A 21,080-nucleotide genomic window follows, 5' to 3' on the forward strand; every position below is an offset into this window, starting at 1 on the left:
AAAAGGTATAACCTTAGAATTACTTCATTAAAAAGTAAACTGGTAAGTGATTAACCTGTAATTAAGATATTTTATCGGGAACGAGTCCATTTCTTTTTTAGAACTAAGACAAAGAAAAAAAAGGAATTGGGAGGGAAATTCTTTACTGATTTAAAGAGAAGAACAAAAGAACGTGTGTGTGAACTCTGAGAGAACTGACATAAAAAGGTATCATAATTCAGTTGTTTCTCTTTTTTTGCTTTGTTGCCGTAGTTGTTTCTTTAGTAAGACTCTGTAGTCCAATTAAGGCTCCCAGCAGTAATGCAGAGTAACAGTATTTTAGAGCACAACCGGGACTTAATCGAATTGTCACTTCAGTCTGTCACAGGTTACACTTCAAAAAGCTTAGGGTTACCTCAATTAAAAGTGAGTCTTTAGCCCTTGCGGGTTTGGCTTAGCGGGTAGAGCATTGGCCAGAGGACCTAGGGACCTAGGAGTCACAGGCTTCACTCCCAGTCAAGGGGCACGTGCCTCTGTGGCAGGTTCCATCAGGGGGCAAACGACCTGTCTCTCATGTAGATCTCTCTCTCTCTCTCTCTCTCTCTTCCACTCTCTAAAAAACCCCTTCCTTCCTCCCTTCCACTCTCTAAAAAAAAAATCAATGGGAAAAGTATCCTTGGGTAAGAATTAAAAAAGTGAGTCTTTATTCAAATTGAAAAAGACAGGGGAAAGTGTGCTATTTTTATATCCTTTAATATATTCTATTTTTGTTGATAACCTTCCAATACAGTGTTTTTGCTTTCTGAAAAATCATCCAAAGAGATTGTAAATGATATCACATTACAGTATATCTTCCTTATTCACAATTATGAGCAATCTATTATTGATTTCAATTAAATAATAGCAATCACATTTCCACACAAGGACTAACTGCTGGAAAACTAACCAGTCATTAAAATTTCAGTCCACCCCTAGCCAGTTTGGCTCAGTGGATAGACCGTTATCCTGTGGACCAAAGGGTCCCAGGTTCGATTTTGGTCAAGGGCATATACCTGGGTTTGCAGGCTCCTCCCCGGCCATGACCCTGGTCAAGCAATCGATATGTTTCTTTCACATCAATATTTCTCTCTGTCTTTCCCTCTTTTCCACTCTCTATTGCATGACTCTCTCTCTATAGTGCAAGATGTTGGACTATATGTAAAATATTTAATATTCCGAAGTATGCTTAGATAGTAAAATATATGGATTCTGTGCTACCCATAGTGAAGCAACAGTTATTTCAAACTCTGAGCTGAAGGTGTTTGAAAGCAAAATATCTTGTACCTAGTGCCCAGGAACCATTTCCTCCTTGGTAACTCAACAATTTACCATTGCATATTGAATTGGTTAAAGCAGTTTCAGTTCGCTAGAGGAGACAGGAACATTACCACACCACACCACCTTCTTCTCTTCTGGGGCTGCCACCAACTTCCTCCCAATGAGGGAAACACTTGTGATTGCACCGTGATTAGTTAGTAAATCTTAGAGAACTCTGACCAAAAATGACTATGAAAGGAAGTTTCCACCTCCACTATATTGAAGGAAGCTAAAAGGAAGGTAAATATCCATCTTTTAAAGATACACACCTTAACAGGCCTGCCCAGTGCACCGAAGACATAAAGGAAGCATGAGTAGATATTGCTTATAATTATCAATTAAGGCTAGAGTGCCAGGGCTACATTATTTTTAAAATTTCTTCATCAGTTTTATAACAAAGACACTGAAAATTGATCATGAAAAGCAGTTACTATAACCCTGGCTGGGTGGCTTAGTTGGTTGGAGTGTCATTCCATACACCAGAGGGTTGCAGGTTTGATTCCCCTTCAGGGCACATACCTCAGTTGTGGATTTGATCCCTGGGCATCTGATTCTACAGGAGCAACTGATCTGATTGATGTTTCTCACACTGATCTCTTTCTCTCTCCTCTCCCCTCTCTCTCTAAGATTATTGGAGAACATATCATTGGGTGAGGATTAAAATAAAACAACATCAAAGCACTTACTATAGGTTACATACACCAGTCACTGCATTATGGCGTTCCCTGCAAAACATTGGTGCATTTGATTACTTTTCTGATGTTCCACTTAATAGAAACCCGAACACGTAGACATTTTTCCAAATCCCCACAGGTATGAGTTTTAGCTGTTGTCTCATCGAATGGAAGTTTATTTAGTGACTGCAAGCATGCTGTGGTCCTGAGGGAACAGCAATGAGCCTGTGGCGGTTGGCAGGCTGAGCTTTAATAGCTGAGCTGACCCTGTGCTGAGGCAGAGGCTCTCAAAGTGCCCACCTCACCCCATGCCGGGGGCTTACTCCTTCCCTCCTTCACCCGAAATCAATAAAAAATGATGGTTTATCCCACTTAAAACCGAGTTTATTATTATCACACATCTTAGTAGAAAGAAGGGAAGTTGATAAGAAAATATAGGTTTGTTCCTATCAAAAAATGAGTATGATGTCAAGAAATCAATAATCATAATGGAGAATGTTATAGTTGAAATCAAAAAAATCATAAAAACAAATGCAAAATCTACAACAGTTATTTTGGCATTTGTGTAATCTCTGGTGTATGAACAACAAAAAAGAAAGCTATCTGAGTCTTTAAAAACTTATATTTAAATTCAGTCATTATCATTTTATCTTTTATAATTTTCTACATTTTATTTTCAAATGAATAGTAGATGACTATTTTCCACAACCACTTAGCTTAAAAATTATTTACAGCCCCTTTTTAAAGTGTGATCATTGCAGAGTACAATATATAGCTTGTATATAGAGACTTTGTATTTGATAAAAATAAGCTTATGTAAAAAACAAGCTTATGTAGATGCATATATATACATGTGCATATGTGTATGTACACACACACATACCCATACATGCAAGCATACCTCAGAGATATTGCAAGTTCAGTTCTAGACCATAGCAATGAAGTGAAAACTGCAATAAAGCAAGTCACATGAAATCTTTTGTTTCCAAGTTCATATAAAAGTTATATTTACACTATACTGTGTGCAATAGCATATCTAAAAAAAATGCACACACCTTAATTAAAAAATATACATTGCTAAAAATGCTAACCATCATCTAAGTCTTCAGCAAGTCATAATTTCTGCTGTTAGAGGGTCTTGTTTTCAATTTGCAAAAAATAAAATAAAAGACAGTATTAGTGAATCACATAAAGTAGAGCATAATAAAGTGAGACATGCCTATGTATTTAAATAAACTACTACTATTGTATTACAGTGTGAAGATTAATAAAGAAAAATATCATTTATTTTTTTTAAAATTTATCTTTATTGTTGAAAATATTATAGAAGCCACCTTGTTTTTCCCATTGATCCCCTCCATCCCACTCCATCCCCACCCCAGGCCTTCACCACACTATTGTCAGTGTCCTTGGGTTATGCATATACGCATATAAATTCTTTTGTTAATCTCTTCCCTGGGGAGGGCCACTCATGCCCTAGCACTCACCCCAAAAAGGAAGTGACTACTCTCCACAGCCAACAGGAAGATGTTTTTGTACTTTATTACTCCAGCGGGAAGAATGAGGATCTCCTTCTTGCCTGGCAACCACTCAGCCAATGAAAAGCCACTATACTTCCAATGCCCAGTTTCCTCCAAAGGACTCTGTTAACAATAACCCCTCTGAGTTCCCCTTCTCCGTTACAAAACAACATTGCTCTCCTTTGTTCTCTGGATTTGCAAGTGACTAGCCATGAATATCCTGAATTGTGATTCTTTATTGTTCTTGAATGTACTCATTTTCCTAGACAAATATAGGTCCACAATAGTAGGATGACAACTTCTCAAGGTCAGACAGATACATTCTTCTTTGTAGCTAAGTTCTACTAGAACTACTCATTTCAAGTATTTTATGGTAAGACTATGGTTGGACCACTTTTAATTTATTTAAGAAATCTTAAAGCAGTTGAGGGGAACAGGTTTTACCACCCCAAAATATGCCTCTTTGGCATAAGGATTGCTTTAGACTAATTGTTTTTAAGAAATAACACAAGAACAACTCTAAAAACTAAGTAGTAGTCAATCTTTCGTAAAATATATTTACATTTATAAGAAAAATTTCCATTGTAATGTCTTCACTCTGTACCAGGAAGAGGATGAGAAAAACTCTAGAACTTTATCAACAGAGAAGGCACAACTCTCACTTTTAAGTGCTTGGCTTGTTCACCTCCCATCACTCCCTCCCCGCCCTCAGTATCTTTGGTCTTTAGCTAAAGATGGTAATGGCTTGGCCATTTGGGGGAGTTACTCAGTCTACCATGTCTACAGCTTTTGTTTGTTTTTCTCGGGTTAACCTATACTTTTATTATGGGGAGGGAGGGTCTTAGCCAAGAACCTAGAAAGGTAGAAGGAAAATTATTTTTCCTCCCCTAAGCAGGAAACACTGTTTACCAGAGAAAAATATTAAAATTTCACATGGAGAATAGAAGAACAGCTTTTCATGGAAAATAATCCTGAAAGAAAAATGGAAGGAGGAGAGAAGGAAGGAGGATAGCACAGGTGAAGGAAGAGGTAAATAAACCAAACAGTTATTTGCCTCCTTCTAACCAAGTTCCAAGTTTGGAGATATTAGAAGAAAACAAGTCAAACAACTAGGGCTGAAAAGAAATAGTTAAAGAATCTTTGTTCACACTGCCAGGAAGCAGTACGCCCTCTCCCCACCCTCTCTCTCTGTTCCTCCTTCCCTCTTTCTCTGTCTTCCTCCCTCTGCCTTTGGCTTTAGTGTTGTGATGATGTGAGGCCAGTGAGCCATCCTTCCAAATCTGAGAAAAGAAATTAACAAAGAGGAATAGAGCTGAAAGTTGGATTCAATTTTTCAATTATTTCAAATCTGACTTGAACTATACCTGAAGATAACTCTGCTTCATGCTCTTGGTTGTGTGAACCAAGAAATTCCTTCAGCTTGAGCCAGTCTGGCTTTGGTTTTCCAATTACAGATAAATGAGCCCTAAGTAACACAACCCTGTTTTCTAGTCGTAAGTTGTTGAAAACAAAAATCTTATGCTATAGAAGGCTGATTACACTACCTGAACTCTAACAAGCTTGCTACCCCACGTCACTCCATTTGTCTCACTCTGAAATATTATTCAACCGCAGGTCTCAACTCCTCCTTCGACTCTTGTATAGTCAATATATAATTTCAACTTACAATGGTAAATCATATATTTAAATTGTTACTGATAGCACCAAATTCAGCGGTAATGAATACTAACTCCATTTAAACTCAGTTCACATGGATTCTCTCCATCCAAGAAGCACTGAATCCCAGAAAACCTATTACCTCATCCAGTAATATTTTGTAATATGTGCTTTGAAGCAGTTTTAAAGAGTTGATACTTTCCATTCTGAATATGGATTTTATTTTATAGAGGGATATGTGGACAGACAAAATAGGGAAAATCTTCATAATAATATTAAACATGACACTGTTTTAAAAACAATATATATTGTTTTTAAGAAGAGACAGAGAGATTTTTAAAACTGTGATATAGTTTTCCATGGATCCCCAAATGTTCAAATATTAAAATTATTATGTAAACAGCAATATACAGGAAGTAACTATAAAAAAAGAAAAAGTTTTCTTTCTATTATTTATAAACATAGATTTAGTGCTTGACTCCAAACCCAGTATTTATTAATGAATGTACATATAAATATTCAAACAATACCTCCTGAGTGTACACGCAAGATTTCACTAAAATTCCCTATTTTTCTTTAAAATTCCCCTTGAATCTGCTTTCTTCCTTTAACATGATACTTTAGAGACAACTATTTATTCCATGTTTTCAACTGTAATGTTACAGGTATCACCTAAAATTGAAGAAATGATCTCCCCAAATTTTCATTGGAAAATGTGGTCATTAATTATACAAATTGATTCATCCATTTATTTTGATCCCAATAAAATAATAAGTAATAGTGATATACTTATATAGGTACTTAGGTAAATATTTCCATTTCCAATTTAATAAAAATACTCAAAGATGTACTAAAACTATTAAAGGGATTACCATGAATTAAAAAAAAAAAAAACAGTTCTTGGCAAAATTAGTTTAAAGAAGTATAAAATCAATTTTCCCAGACAGAAAAAAAAGAAAATTACTCATTTTCTCCAGAATTTGATGAACATGTGCATGGCATAAAAGGCAAATTTTCCAAGCTAATGTTGCACACACAGGTCCTTTCTTTTGTGTTTTTAATTTGATACTGTATTTCCTCAAAAGCTCCACCAAATTGTATAATTTTTTAAAACTCTGAAAAACCTGGACTGGTCTTACCTATTAGATAATTTTTAAAGTAATTGTTATCTTCAGTTTTCTAAATCATGTTCCAAAGCTCATACATTATTTGAGATAGTCCTGTTAAAATATCATTCTAGCTAGTATAACTATATTGAGTTATTCTGGATCTGAATGAAAGTTTATTGTTATTAATTTCTTTTTTGTTATTAACTTCTGCAATCACTGGGAAATAAAAGTATCTTCCTGATTTTGTCTTAGAAGATTTCTTCAATCTCAGGGCCTGCACAGAGTAAAGAAGAATGAGATTTACAAGCTGACAATCTACTCAGACTAAATATTACACTCTGATATATAAAATATAAGATACATTTTTTGCTAGTGCTGTTCAACATTCTATTATTTTCCAGTCACTATGTGAAGTCCTGAGAAGCATTATTTTGCTTACTTCTCACAACAGGCCATTGGGACACTAACATTAACCCCATTTTTTAGATGAGGGAACTGATATATATCATGCTAAGAAAATTAATTTTAATGTATATTATGGCAGCAGCAGATAAAATATGTGCTTGGTTATTTTGAAATCACTAGTAAAAATTTCAAATGATTAACACAATATTACTTATATTACCTTACTTATATTACCTTACTTATATTAAACTCTAAATTCATATTATGAGAAAACAGAAAAAAATATAAATAAAGTATTTCATTTTTAATATATTTCAGGGAGATTTTTCATATCCATGACAAAACACCTTTGTGGAAAATATTTAGGTGAACGTGATATGCATTCCCAAGTACCCCCTCACAAATGTATTTCTTTACTAAAAGTAAAAACACTGAATTTGATTGTACTTACTTTGTAACTATGTACTTTTTGCAAACAAATAGTAATCAGCAAGTTGGAAAACCATAATTGTACTGTTCCATGGCCTACATTCTGCACCTTATTATACCTGCACCAGTATGCCAAATTCCTGTAGAGTAATGTGATGCATAAATGAGAACATTATTAAATAAAACAAGGTGTGTATGAAGTCCCAGAATAAAGTAATTGTGCTATCTAGGTTTAATTTACAGAATAAATGAATGGTAAATATGAACTACTGAAATATAATTAGGAAGTAAAATGAAATCTTGAGAAATGACAAAATGTCACTCTGAACTAAACCAAGCCCGAATGCAACTTGGAGAAACAAACACAGATTCTTCCTTGGGCTTTCGGTGAATGGCATGGCCTCTTGCATAAGAGAATTACCCTCTTGGGGAAGCTTCTCTAATGCAGTAATAAGTGGGTGGAGAAGAAAGCACAAATCAAAATTCCATTTAGCCATATTAGGAAGCATCTTAGAAAAAAGCATTTTGAGGACATTTGATATATTTAAGGAATCAGCAAATACTCCTAAAGGTTTAAGAAAATAATATATTCTTCAAAAATCCATGTTTATGTGGATGGACGGACAGCAGGATGGAATATTATAAATAGTTAACATATATTTGATGAAAGTATTAAAAAATGGAAGTAAGGCTGTCTTCCAAAATAGGCATGGTGGGTGGCTATGTCCCATGACCCAAACGGGCAGAGAGTTGGGGGGGGGGCGGGCAGGGAGTCTCAGTTATTTATTCCTACCTTATAAATTAGTGGGTTAAAGTAATAACCGTTTTATTTCTTCATGATTTGTGGGTCATAAATATGAGCTGGTTCTTCTGCTGGTCTAACCTGGGGTCACTCATGTGACTATAATTATTGGAAACTCAATTGTGTTTGAATGGTATAATGTGGCCTCATTCACATGCCTTGCCACTGCTGCAGACTGTCAGCTGGGCCACTGTCGTCTAGAGCAGGAAACCTGGGCTTCTTCACATGATGATAATATTTTTCCAGGATGGCAAGAATGGAGGGTACCTGGCCTCTAGAGCAGTGGTTCTCAACCTTCCTAATGCCGCGGCCCTTTAATACAGTTCCTCGTGTTGTGGTGACCCCCAATTTCATTGTTACAAATTGAACATAATTAAAGCATAGTGATCAATCACAAAAACAATATGTAATTATATATGTGTTTTCTGGTGGTCTTAGGCAACCCCTGTGAAAGGGTAAGCCGACCCCCAAAGGGGTCGCGACCCACAGGTTGAGAACCGTTGCTCTAGAGGGTTCGGCTTGGTAGTTATACCATATTACTTCTGCCACACCTATCCTTCAAAACAAGTCGAATGCCAATCTAGATTCAAGGAGAAGGGTAACAGATATCTACTCTTGATGGGAAGACATACAATAAATTTGTGGCCATTTTAAATTTTCCAAAGGAGGTCAGAAAGTAAATAACAGAGGGAAATACACCACATGAATTAATCTAGAAATGGTCTGTTCTGCCAAATATATAGCTAGAATTAAACATCAGATTCCAGCTGTAAGGCCTCTCTGTAATTAAAATAACAGCATAGAAATTTGTAATAAAGGTGACAAAATGAGTTTGGCATTTGACTTTTTCTCTGGCCTTGTCCCAATAGAAGGAGGTTGGGGGCGGGGGGGAGGGGGGCGGTGAGAGGGGAAGAGCCTGAAACTCTCATTAAGAACTGCAACATCAGTCTGCTCAGACCTCATGGCAATGGGTAGAAAGAGGGGGAAATCTCCTAAGTATAGCACATATAACTTCTTCTTTAGAATCAGAAGAATTTGGACTTGAATTCTAGCCCTATCATCTATTAGTCTTATAATCATGGGCAAGTAAAGTTACTGCCCTCAGCTCCAACTTATTCCTCTAAAAATGTATATAATCATGCCTAAGATGTATGATTATTCCATGGAGTAGAGGAAGGTGAAAATCAATAATGCATGCCTAGCACAGAGTACATTCTCAGGAAATGATGAAGATGCTGCTGCTGCTGATCAACATCTATTGTATATATATTAGAGGTGCGGTGCATGAAATTCGTTCACTGGGGTGGGGGGAGGATAAGTGCCCTCAGCCCAGCCTGCGCCCTCTCCAATCTGGGACCCCTTGAGGGATGTCCGACTGCCCATTGAGGCCCAGTGGGATTGGGCCTAAACCAGCAGTCGGACACCCCTCTCACAATTCAGGACTGCTAGCTCCCAACCGCTCACCTGCCTGCCTGCCTGATTGCCCCTAACCGCTTCTGCCTGCCAGCCTGATCACCCCCTAGCCACACCCCTGCCAGTCTGATCAATGCCTAACTGTTCCCCTGCTGGCTTTATCATCCCCAACTGCCCACCCATTGCAGGCCTGGTTGCCCCTAACTGCCCTCCCCTGCTGGCCTGATTACCCACAACTGCCCTCACCTGTAAGCCATCTTGTGGTGGCCATTTTGTGATGACATAGGGGTGGCCATCTTGTGTGTTGGAGTGATGGTCAATCTGCATACCGGTCATGACTAATTAGCATATCAGGTCATGACTGTGAAGGTTTCATGACCAATTTGCATATTACCCTTTTATTAATAGATATATTTTTAAGAAATATTTTATTGATTTTTTTACAGAGAGGAAGGGAGAGGGATAGAGAGTTAGATACATAATGATAAAGAAACATCGATGAGCTGCCTCCTGCACACCCCCTACTGGGTATGTGCCTGCAACCAAGGTACATGCCCTTGACTGGAATAGAACCTGGGACCCTTCAGTCCATAGGCCAACACTCTATCCACTGAGCCAAACCAGCTAGGGCAACATCTCTTATATATTATCCAAGTTATACTTGTTAGCATCATCCAGTGCTTTCCACATAGAGTACTTGGAGGAAAACTCATGTGCTTTCCTCAGTGGAGGAGGTCATAGAATTGTATTCATCCTCAGGCTCTTACTTTCCAAAGATATTTAAGGATCTTGTTATTTTATTAATAAGTTCCTATCAGTGATTGAAGAAGTAAAATAGGCTCACTAAAAAATGTTAACTATAAGAGAACAAGGATAAATCAAAGAAAGATCATATATAGAAGATAGAAGAGAAAAAATGTTGGGGAAAAATTAGTTTCAGTAAAAACTGCCTTAAACATGTCACAGATTGGTTCCTGAAAGCATTTTGCAATCACTAACATATACAGTGAAGACCTGAAGTCATTAAGAGAAGGAAAACTAGATTTAGAATTAGTGTGTCAATTTTAACAATGTAGTGCTTATGCTAAAAGTAAAGCATTTAAATGACATTTTTAAACAAATAACATTCAAGATTATGAAGAATGTTGATATCCTAGAGCATTGGTTCTCAACCTTCCTAATGCCGCGACCCTTTAATACAGTTCCTCCTGTTGTGGTGACCCCCCAACCATAAAATTATTTTCGTTGCTATTTCATAACTGTAATTTTGCTACTGTTATGAATCGTAATGTAAATATCTGATATGCAGGGTGTATTTTCATTGTTACAAATTGAACATAATTAAAGCATGGTGATTAATCACAAAACAATATGTAATTATATACATCTTTTCCGATGGTCTTAGGCGACCCCTGTGAAAGGGTCGTTTGACCCCCAAAGGGGTCACAACCCATAGGTTGAGAACCACTGTCCTAGAGTCATTCTACAAATATACCAGATAAAAGGGAGATTTGCTGTAATTTCCTTCTATATTCAAATTATTTTTCCCTTTGTTAGAAATTAGGTATCCTCATATGAAGGCTGGAGAAACTGCTAGGAGTATCATTGTCAATTTTATTCAAAAATGGAGGAGGTAGCACAAATTAACTGAACATAGAAATCAGTTTCATCTAGGTTTAAGAGGAAATTAAAAGGCTAATATGTGAGAATGTCATCAACACTGACTCTGTCCTAAAGCTGCCCTTCTGAAGGAATATTTGTTCCTTCTGGGCTGCAGCTTCCTCATTTGGCATTTGTGTCTCAAAGGAACAATGGTGAGCAGGGTATCCCAGCATGCACTAAGTGAGGAGTAAATGTTTGCTAAGGGAATCAGAGGATGGGCTTGAGTTATTCTTACCCAGATCAGAGAGCTCATGAGGCAGCCACCCAACCCCCTTAGTATCAGGTAAAATCTACTACTCTAAGCTTTCTCTATTTCATTTTCATATTTATTATGAATAATATCATTACAATGGATAAGTTAGTTTTCTTTCAATATTTAGTGAAAAGATTTAAGTTAATTTCTTCATTATAAGCAAATCATTGAGAAAGTTGGCTCAGGCATGGACCTAGAGAAGATTCATTTGTTGTGAACCCCGAGAAGAAATTTATCTGCTAAAACATACTCTCTATGGACAACTAAAGGCCCCAAATTTATACACAATTCGAGCCTAGTGCCCGTTTGCTCACAGGAGCTCCTCCCGTACACCAGGAAGAACCTCCGACTGAACGCTCAGCTTCCCGAAAAATGCCTCACTTCTTTATAAAGTCTGAAAACTGCAGGGAAACCCGGATTTTATCTTTCTACCAACAGACTGAGACCTGCCCTGTCCAATCAGAATCGCACAATATGGAAAACTTTTATATAAAATGAACTTAAGAACCTGGATAGAAACTTCTATTATAAAAGATGGCCGCCCTAGTTTAGGTTGTTACCTGAATCAGTATCTCCTGGACTGTAGCTCCTTTTTGCTCAAATAAATGTATTTTATTCCTTCTTATATTCTGAAATTAATTTTGGTTTACATAGGTAGTTTTACTAGTATCTAGACTCAGAATGGCAAATACTCTTAAAGTTGTGACCAAACTTGGATTGACAAGTTGTAGCATCCCAGAGGTATGTTAATTTTTTCATTAAATTCATTGGGTTAATAAAATTGTGTTTTATGTGTATAATTCTATAATATATCACTGTATATTGTATTCTGTGTTTCCTACCCCAAGTGAAGTTACCTTCCATCACCATGTATCTCCCCCTGTACCCTCTTCTACCTCCCCCTAACCCTCTTTTCTCTGGCAATCACCATAGGAGTCCAAGGCCTTGTCCAGGCTCAAAAGAAAAATAGTAATTAATCAAATAGTAATATTTGACATGAATGCAGATGGAGAGTTAAACCATGTATACCTGCTTTCTCTGTTCCAAAAGCAAAGAAATGATGGCCCTGCTCAACTCTGTGCTAATCATCACATGTGTTTTGTTGGCACTGGTACCATGCTTCAATTAAAAGTGAGGCAAAAAAACTGAAGTTCATCTAGAAGAGAGTGATGATGAAATATAGCTAACATTTATTGAGCGTCAAAGATAATAGGGCTTAAAATCATGATTAGTTTGGGTCCAGAGTTAGATTTAATCAAAAGCAGAACAATCATGGTTTGGGGATCTCAAATAAGTCAGTTTAAATATTTGAGGTACTGTCATTGGGAATTAGGCTTATTGTGTACCCCTCCTATAATAAAATTAATTACAAGCCACAGGATGCCAGGTTTTTGGCTTAATGACAAAAAGAAATGATGTAATATGCTTATTCAAAAATGGAATATTCTACTTTAGGTGGAGTGATTTTAGAATCACTAAGGGTACTCAAGCTTAGTCCAGATGACCAATCTGGCTTTAGAGAAAAGTTTAAGACTAACACAAAAATTTCACAATGACAGACCCAACAAAGGTTAAAATAAATTTAAATGTTAATGTCTTGGGTAAGTCTTACACTCTATGGTGTACAGAGATTGTCCCGCCTACAATGTCTTAAACCCAGTCAATTTTCCAGCTTTCTAGCTTCTGCTTAGTGACTGAAGACACTGGACTATAGGACCCTTGGTTTGGCTTTAGAATTCCTTAGAATTCTGAGGGTCTGTGACCCTCCAAAACAGTGGTTCTCAACCTTCCTAATGCTACAACCCTTTAATACAGTTCCTCATGTTGTGGTGACCCCCAACCATGAAATTATTTTTGTTGCTACTTCATAACTATAATTTTGCTACTGTTATGAATCATAATGTAAATATCTGATATGCAGGATGTATTTTCAGGGGTCGCAACTCACAGGTTGAGAACCACTGCTCCAAAAGATAAGCCTTAAACTATCCAATTACTATACCCTTTAATTTCTCTTTTATTCTCATAACTAGAGGCCTGGTACATGGATTCGTGCACCAGTGGGGTCCCTTCCCAGCCAGCTGGGCCCGATTGGTACTGAGCGAGATGGGCCGGACACACTCTGGAGCCCTCCCGTGCTCCTCCCCACCCTGATTGTGCACCAGTGGGGTCCCTTGGCCTGTCTTGTAGGGATTGGGTCAAAACCGTCTGGTGCATGGATTTTTCCAAGCTGCGTCTAGCCCATCTCACCCAGTCCGGATCAGCCTGACCCCAGCATCAAGTTAACCTACCGATCAGAGCATCTGCCCCCTGGTGGTCAGTGTGCATCATAGCTACCAGTCCAATGGTTGAATGGTAGCTTAGGCATATATATATTCTTGATGCACGGAATTTGTGCAAGAGTAGGCCTTCAATCCCCTGACTGCCAGCCTGCCAGCACCGGCTTCCCCCTGGCACCCGGAACCTGCTCTTCCCTTGCAGCAGCCCTCGCTTCGTCTGGTAAGTCGTGTCGTCTGGAATGACGTCTGGTCTAATGAGCATATTATGCTTTTATTATTATAGATAGATTGCTAATGATGAGATGATAGCAACTAAGTGTGTCTTCTATTATTAACTTCATTTTAGAGGTGAGGACACCAAGGCTCAGAGAAGACTTGCTCAAGATTACACAGGCCTGAGACACAGGTTTGTGAAATCCCCAAGTTCATGCTTCTAACCACTGCATACACCATCCTCCACAAAACACAGTTACAATTTTTTGATTTCCTCTCTCTCCTACTACAAACATAAAATATCAAAATCTAATTGAAAATATCAGTTACTTTCAAGCATGTGCATTGTTTATATGTTTCATATTACTAAGAAAACAAGTTCCTTGAGGTCAGGATCCAATGTCTAGTTATATGTTTTTAAAGTGCCTAATATATGAACAATCAAAACATGGCAAGTACTCTCCATAATTCTTATAAATAACCCTAAATTCTCAGTGTCAAGGTAGGCACATTTCTATTAAATGAGGCATTTCAAACTAAAATACCTGTGAATATTAGTGATATAATTATCTTTCTCCATGTAAAATAAAGCATACATACTACTCATTGCTATGTTCAATGTTGCCATATGAATTATATGAATTTCAATGTTCCTATACAAATGCCTTGGCACTAATAAGACAAGTGCACATAAATCATCTCATAACCTCATTTTACACCATGAGAAAAAAAAATAACAAAAAGTGTTAATTACTGAGAAATATATACCACAGCCTGTTCTTCCAAAGAAAATAGAGAAAGTTCGTTTTCATGGTTACAGAATTGATATGTTCCCACTAGTAAATCACTTTAATGCAAGCATCCTATAACTTTGGAAGTGACACTACTAAGATTCATGAAAACCTACTTCTGGATAGGAAATGAGAAGTCTACATGGGGAATGGAATCCAGAGAGAAACTGTTGTGTGCCCTGGACTCTTTAGCATTTCCTCAAAGGAACTGTGCAAGCAAAATGAAAATACAGTAACTTAAACAACACTGTTTTGGCTTCTATCCCTGATAAAATATAGTGGTTCTAATTGAGTATATATTGATCTAATTAGTGTTTTCTTTCGTTCTTTTTCTAAGAATTAAGGAACTGTTTCCAGAGTTGGGAAAAAAATGATCCTGTAACTTTATGTATCTTATTACTTCTTTTAGAGCCTTTTTGTTAAATCTAAAATTGATGCATTATTGAATGGAAATTCTGCAATTATTCTTCACAAGGATTATAATAACACCAATTTCAAAATATTTCATTGGGAGTTTTTTAAAATAATGAATTACATATATTCAACCACAAAGAAAAGAAGAGCAGAAAATTTATGACTAAACAGATTTCTTTCATAAAAATATTTTTGAGGAAGACCCAAATTAATCAATTGACATTTTCCTCTCAAAGTGACCAAGTTTTTAACTTCAATAATAAAAGCAAATTTCCGAGAAATCTTACAAAAATAGTTTGTAGTTTTAATAATAAAGCCTTTTCATATGATTTACTTGGTATCAGTAAAATGATAGTTTATTTATAAAACTATGTAACTCCACCGTAATATTCTATCACTTGTTAACCATCTTAATAATTAGTATTAAATCATGTCATAGTTCATTTAGTAGCACTCTATCAGAACAGTATCTATTAGGATAATCTGATATAAAAGTTTCAATATAGCATTAACTATCTCTGCATTAAATCCTTATATTTCTATCTCTTTTTATAGTTATATAAATTTGGGTTTTTCATAATTACTTACAATTTATGTTAGTAGAGCATAATAAAAATGGTTTGCCTCTAACCAGAATAAGCTTCAATACTTATAAACAGAGTACTTCCTAATTTCACCAAACACACACCATGCCATGGACAAATTATGCTGCCTTAGGTTTTAAATAGTCCTCAATGATTAAAGGATGCCACAGGAATAAAAAATTGGGCTGTAGAAATATAATGTGTAGTCTCACTCTCTAAATTTACTGAACAAGGCAAAGATATACACGTGTGTCAACGGAATTATTTAGCAAAATTCTCTGTTAGTCAGTTGTCCTAGGAGGTCACAATCACATCTATTTAAAAGCCTAAATTTATATCTTTATACTTCAATGAAACATGGAACTTATAACAAATTATATCATACACAAAACTCTGAAAGTATTGGCAATATATTACATTTCTGGGTAAAGAGGAAATTAAAACCACTGGAATTAGTGAACAGATTAGCCAGTTAAGCCTTTAGAAAATTTCAAGAAGCCTGCTTCCTCCAACTCCAAAATTGGCGCGCGCGTGCACACACGCGCACACACACACACACACACAATGTATTAGCAATGTTTATTGTAAATATCTCCTAACATAACTGACTACTCATGAGCTATTATGTAGTAGTTTTATGTAGAAGCAGGAACCTTGGTTGATATCTGCAAGCATCTCATCCCAACCACATAAGAACACAGCAATAGTATCAGCAGAAAGCAAGATCCTAATTTCACCAGCTAGAAAACTCAGCAAAACTACGAAGCCAAAAGTGCTTCAAAAGCAGCGAGAGGAAACAGAGCACTGGTTTAAATGGACCAAGGAACTGTTGGTCATTAATGAAAAGATAAAAAGCAGATATAACATATGATGGTCATTTACATAAAATACCATAACAAGATACTGCTTTACACTAATACATTTAATGACAGAGGAGACAAAAATAATAGAAGAGGGGAAAAGGGTGGGGCACTTTTCCCTCAAATGATCACAGTTGTTGCCATCCCTCTTGAGAAAAAAAAAAAGAAAGAAAATCACCTCTGTCTGGTATCTATCAGATATATCCTCATGAACCCATCTCAAAACACATAAGCACAGAAATCTCACATTTCAAAAATGGGGTGTGTGTGTGTGTTCCTATATGTATATATCACATGCCTGTGGAAGAAAAAGACATGTGTGAAACACAGAAGATTGGTGTTGCTCAAGGTCATTCCATTCTTGAAAAAAGAAATGGGAAAATGACTAAAAGAAATGGTCTGGGGAACAGAAGTCAAATGACAACTTCTTTCCACCTGCCTGTATGCTCACATTGGTTCCCATGGGTGTCCTGGCTTTCTTATTACTCTGCCCTCTTAATAGGGACCATAAGAGGGCTTACAAGGAAGGAAGATTTTGCTGAGAAATTTCCTATCAATACCTGTCAGTCTTAACCTGCTAAAGAGCCAGGCCAACTCTAAGGACAAATGCTTAACAAGCACAGTGGACTCAGATCTCCAAACTGGTTTGCACAGTTCTGTCTCTCCAGACAGGAAAAGCAAAGAGAGGAAGAAATGTCCATTTTTTTAGGAACTTCTATACATGAAACTCTGTGCTAGCAGGTGTTTATGGTTATGACGTTTCACCTAAACCCCTGAGGATGAGGGTAGAAGGACAAGACTTGACCTACAATTCACTAAATCCTTAGCTCCTTAGTGAGAAAAGGCAAAAAAAAAAAAAAAAAGAAGTGAAATGAAGAGGGAAAAGATTATTTCATGATTTTTCCAAGTACTTATATGCTCCACCAGCAGTCCTTCTTTCTTGGGCACACTCTAAACAGGTATGCCTTATTTGTTAACAAACATTACAAATGATATAGCTTCTGTTGTAATAATATTCTGGAGAAATTTGGGGGACAAAGAGGTGTCCTTGTCAGATTTGTAAAGTACAGAAGTCAGTTTTCTGTCTAGGATTTTCTGATTGACGGGAGAAATGCCAATAAATTCATTAAAAGAGAAAAAAAATCACTTATTTTTTCCCAAATTCCCAAGAATTTTTTAGTTTTGTGCAGGCAGTACCTTGAGTCTTCAGAAGGTAGAGTGGGGACCTGCTTTTCTGTTAAGTCTGAGTTACCCTCAATATCCTTTCTTGGTTCTCCCCAGAGCTTGAAGTTAAGAGCTGTCTTTAAAGTGGCCCTATCTCCTTCATCTTTACTGGGCCTGGGGTGAAGGGGGTGGTGTAGTAGTCTTTCCATTAGTATTCCAACTGAGGGTAAAGCAGGTGTATAAATGAGCTTGATTCAATCCAGAGGATGTGAGGGGAGAGAAGAAACAAATGGAAATATAGGAAAAAGCACTTAGTTTCAGGTTTTGAATCCTGAGAAATCCTATTTGAATATCAAGGCATTTTTGCAGCAAGCTTTTATTCTATGTTCTTGAATATTCATTCACAAGGGGATGAGGGTTGCAGGCCCAGGACATCAACGCTTTCCACGCCTCTCTTTACCTCCTTCTCATATCCAAGGAGCCACCTCAGCAAAGATGTGCCCGCTCTGCCAGGGGGCCGCTGAGCTCTCCTGCCCCGCCCCAAGAAAGTGTCAAGGAGGGCCTGGCAGCTGCAGTGGAGGAGCCCAGCCCCCAAGCTGGCTGCATACATGGCTTTGTAGCACCACCAGCCTGTGAGGGCTGCAGTAGCAGCCGAGCCCAGACTCCAGAGGAGTCCAGGACATCAAGCGAGAGGAGCAAGCTAGTGGCCAGCTTGTAGTCTGCAAATGCCATCATATGGATATCTATCAAAATGCAGCTGGAAGAGGAATAGCAGGCAGTGCCCCTATACTCTTCTAAGAGGCTTCAGCAAAGAGAAACCCTAGTAGCAGTCCCAGCCACTGTCCCCTAGAGCAGGGCACCCTGTGCTGGGCCTGGCCAAACCCTCTGCTGGGTGCAGCCATCCAGCAGCGCTGGAAGGCTGGAGACAGACGAGCACTCCTCCGCTGAATTATTCAGACCACCTCCACGATGGAATGAAATATTGATGAGACTACTTTGGAAGTGCTCTGTCTTGCTAATCCTAATGCCCTGAAAAGGGAGTGGATTTTTTTTTTTTTTGTAGGGGACAAGGAGGTGATAGAAAAAAGGAAAGAGAAATAGGGTGCTTTGGAAGTTCACTAAATTTGCTCTACCTCAGCTGGCCATGGGAATCTCCATTTTAACATTCAGACCCAATACGTTAATTAGGCAGTCACAATTACACCCTACTCCTTGTAAATCAAGAATTTACAAAATTACATGCTATACAGACACACACACACACACACACACACACACAAACTACTGCACACAAGCCCCTCTCCACAACTGAGACAATACAGCTGGGGTGGTGTTGAGGTGGTAATGGTTTTAGCCTGGCTCCTCTAGATATACAAATGACTTCTTTCATGGATCTATTTTGCTACATTAAAGCAACCCTCACAATTAAAAACCATATCTCAATACACACACACAACAACAACAACAACAACAATGAATTTCCTTCCACGCAAAGACAAAGCAAGTTCCAAAAAACTCCATTTGGGATTAAAGTCTCCAGATGTGTAATTTACAACTACTACAGGATCTGGCAAGCTCTGCCAGGATAAGGAAAGAAAATCAACCTGGCACCAGGAGTAGGGAAGGGTCAACAATTATCCTGGCCTGAAATAATGGGTGGAAACCAAGCACCCTCTTGCACCCCACAATCTGGGGAGGGTTGGATACCAAATGGTCCCTGACAACCATAACCCGAAGGAAACACTGGATTTTAACCTCTGGCATTTTCAGAGAGGATCACCAAACCCAGTGTTCCGAAAACATCTGCTACGGCAGAGTGTATCCATATTCCCTTAGATTTCACTGCTAGATGAAGTGCTCAGGTATAGATTTATAGCCCGCCTACTAGAATTCTATTGCCACATCAGGGAACGCCCTTGGATACCCAGCTGCTAATAATTTTCAAAACATTAATAAGTAAAGTAGCCTGCAATGCAGATAAGACATTAGAAACAAGATCATAAAGAAACTGGGTGAGGCAAGTAGTCTTTTGCTTGTTACCTGGTGCCTCTAGAGGAAAAGCCCGTAGTAGGAGGACTTTCTGCCCGCAGGTACGATTCCGGCAAGGTGGCTCCAGGTGGCTTTCACAGTCCGACGGGGTCTCTCTCCTCACTTCAGCTGCCCTTTGCCATAGCTCAGCACCTGCATCCTAGGGAGTCCGAGAGATGGCTTCTGCCACTGATGCCGCTGCCTGCAGGTCGCGCTGGGTGGGGAATCCGCGGCGATCGCCCCATGAAACCCACGTTTCTGCGCCCAGGGAGCGGGCAGAGACAGGGCGGCCGCTCACGCACACTCAGACACACACACACTCAGAAGCACACACACACTCGCACCAAGGCGCGCGCGCACTCGCATTCACACTTGCACACGCACACCCAGCACAACACGGGGAGGAGGCAACAAGGAGGGGACAGGCCCTTCTCACGATCGGCTTGGATGCCCACCGGACCAAGGGCAGCAGAGAGAGTGGTCTGACTTAGCCATCGGCGGTAGATCATGTTTCCTTCAAGTTCTCCTCCAACCCAAATCCACATAATTCAAGAGCTGGTGACATTTTGACGGGGAGGAGGGAGCCGAGGAAAGGTTGAGGAGGAGCCGGGGATTTCGTTAAGCAGTTTTAAAAGCTATCCTTGTTACCTTGTTTGACCAGAGATCAGAGCCAGCAGGAAGGGCTAAACTTTTGGCTTCAAATGACGGGGTCCAAAACGTAAATATCCTTCTGGCCAAGACAGGAAGGTCTGGATGCACAGAGACAAGAGGGCTGCGGGACCCTCTGTTGACCTTGTGATGTACCTGGAAGCAGGTTAATACCGGCGCTTTCCAAGCCTCTGGGTAAAAGGATCCACACACATAGGTCCACAGCCAGGTAGCCGCTCCGAATCCAGCAGGGAAAATGGGTCTGAGAGTCCTCCGCCCTGGAGAACCTGAGCACGGAGGGCAAGACGAGTTAACACATTTGCTTCTGGGCAGTTGGATAAAAGACAGTCAAATGCATCAGATAGGCGCGCACGCGCGCGCGCACACACACACGTATCTGGAGAACAGCTTACAAAAAATAAATGCCAAGATGACTTCGAAAGGCAGAAAAAAAAATCCAGAATCCTTCGGAAAAAAATGGAAGGACCCGCTGGAAGGTTATGAAAATCTTCCTAGATCTTTCATTGTTTCTTTCTGGTATCAGTGTGTGCGTATTTCCAGAAGGTTTCGTTTATCGGCCCCACCCCCGTCCAGTTGCGCTTTTTACTCCAGATGTAAACCGATCTTACAAAATGGATTATGTGGGTGGGTTGTGCTCATAGCCCAGAGCTCCGAAAAGTCAAGAATCCTAAGAGAACCGCGAGCTGCGAAGCCCTTCACATCCTCCAGGGAGAAGGAAAAACACGCAGGAACACAGGCACACTCGCGCGCACGCACACACAGTCCTCGATTCCGGCCGCTCCGCACACGCTCGCCGCCTCCCTGCGCGCCCGCCCGCCTG

General features: G+C 38.9%; 1 protein-coding gene across 1 annotated transcript in view; it reads right to left on the bottom strand.

The window, feature by feature from the left end:
* Nucleotides 1-21,071, bottom strand: part of LRFN5 (leucine rich repeat and fibronectin type III domain containing 5) — a 293,562-nt gene extending 272,491 nt beyond the window's left edge. Inside the window, exon 1 of the mRNA XM_006757727.2 lies at nucleotides 19,604-21,071. The gene's annotated coding sequence lies outside the window, so the exon portion shown is untranslated. The remainder of the gene's footprint in view (nucleotides 1-19,603) is intronic.
* Nucleotides 21,072-21,080: the final 9 nt, after the last annotated feature.

The sequence above is a fragment of the Myotis davidii genome, unplaced genomic scaffold (genome assembly GCF_000327345.1).
Source record: "Myotis davidii unplaced genomic scaffold, ASM32734v1 scaffold273, whole genome shotgun sequence".
Lineage (NCBI taxonomy): Eukaryota > Metazoa > Chordata > Mammalia > Chiroptera > Vespertilionidae > Myotis > Myotis davidii.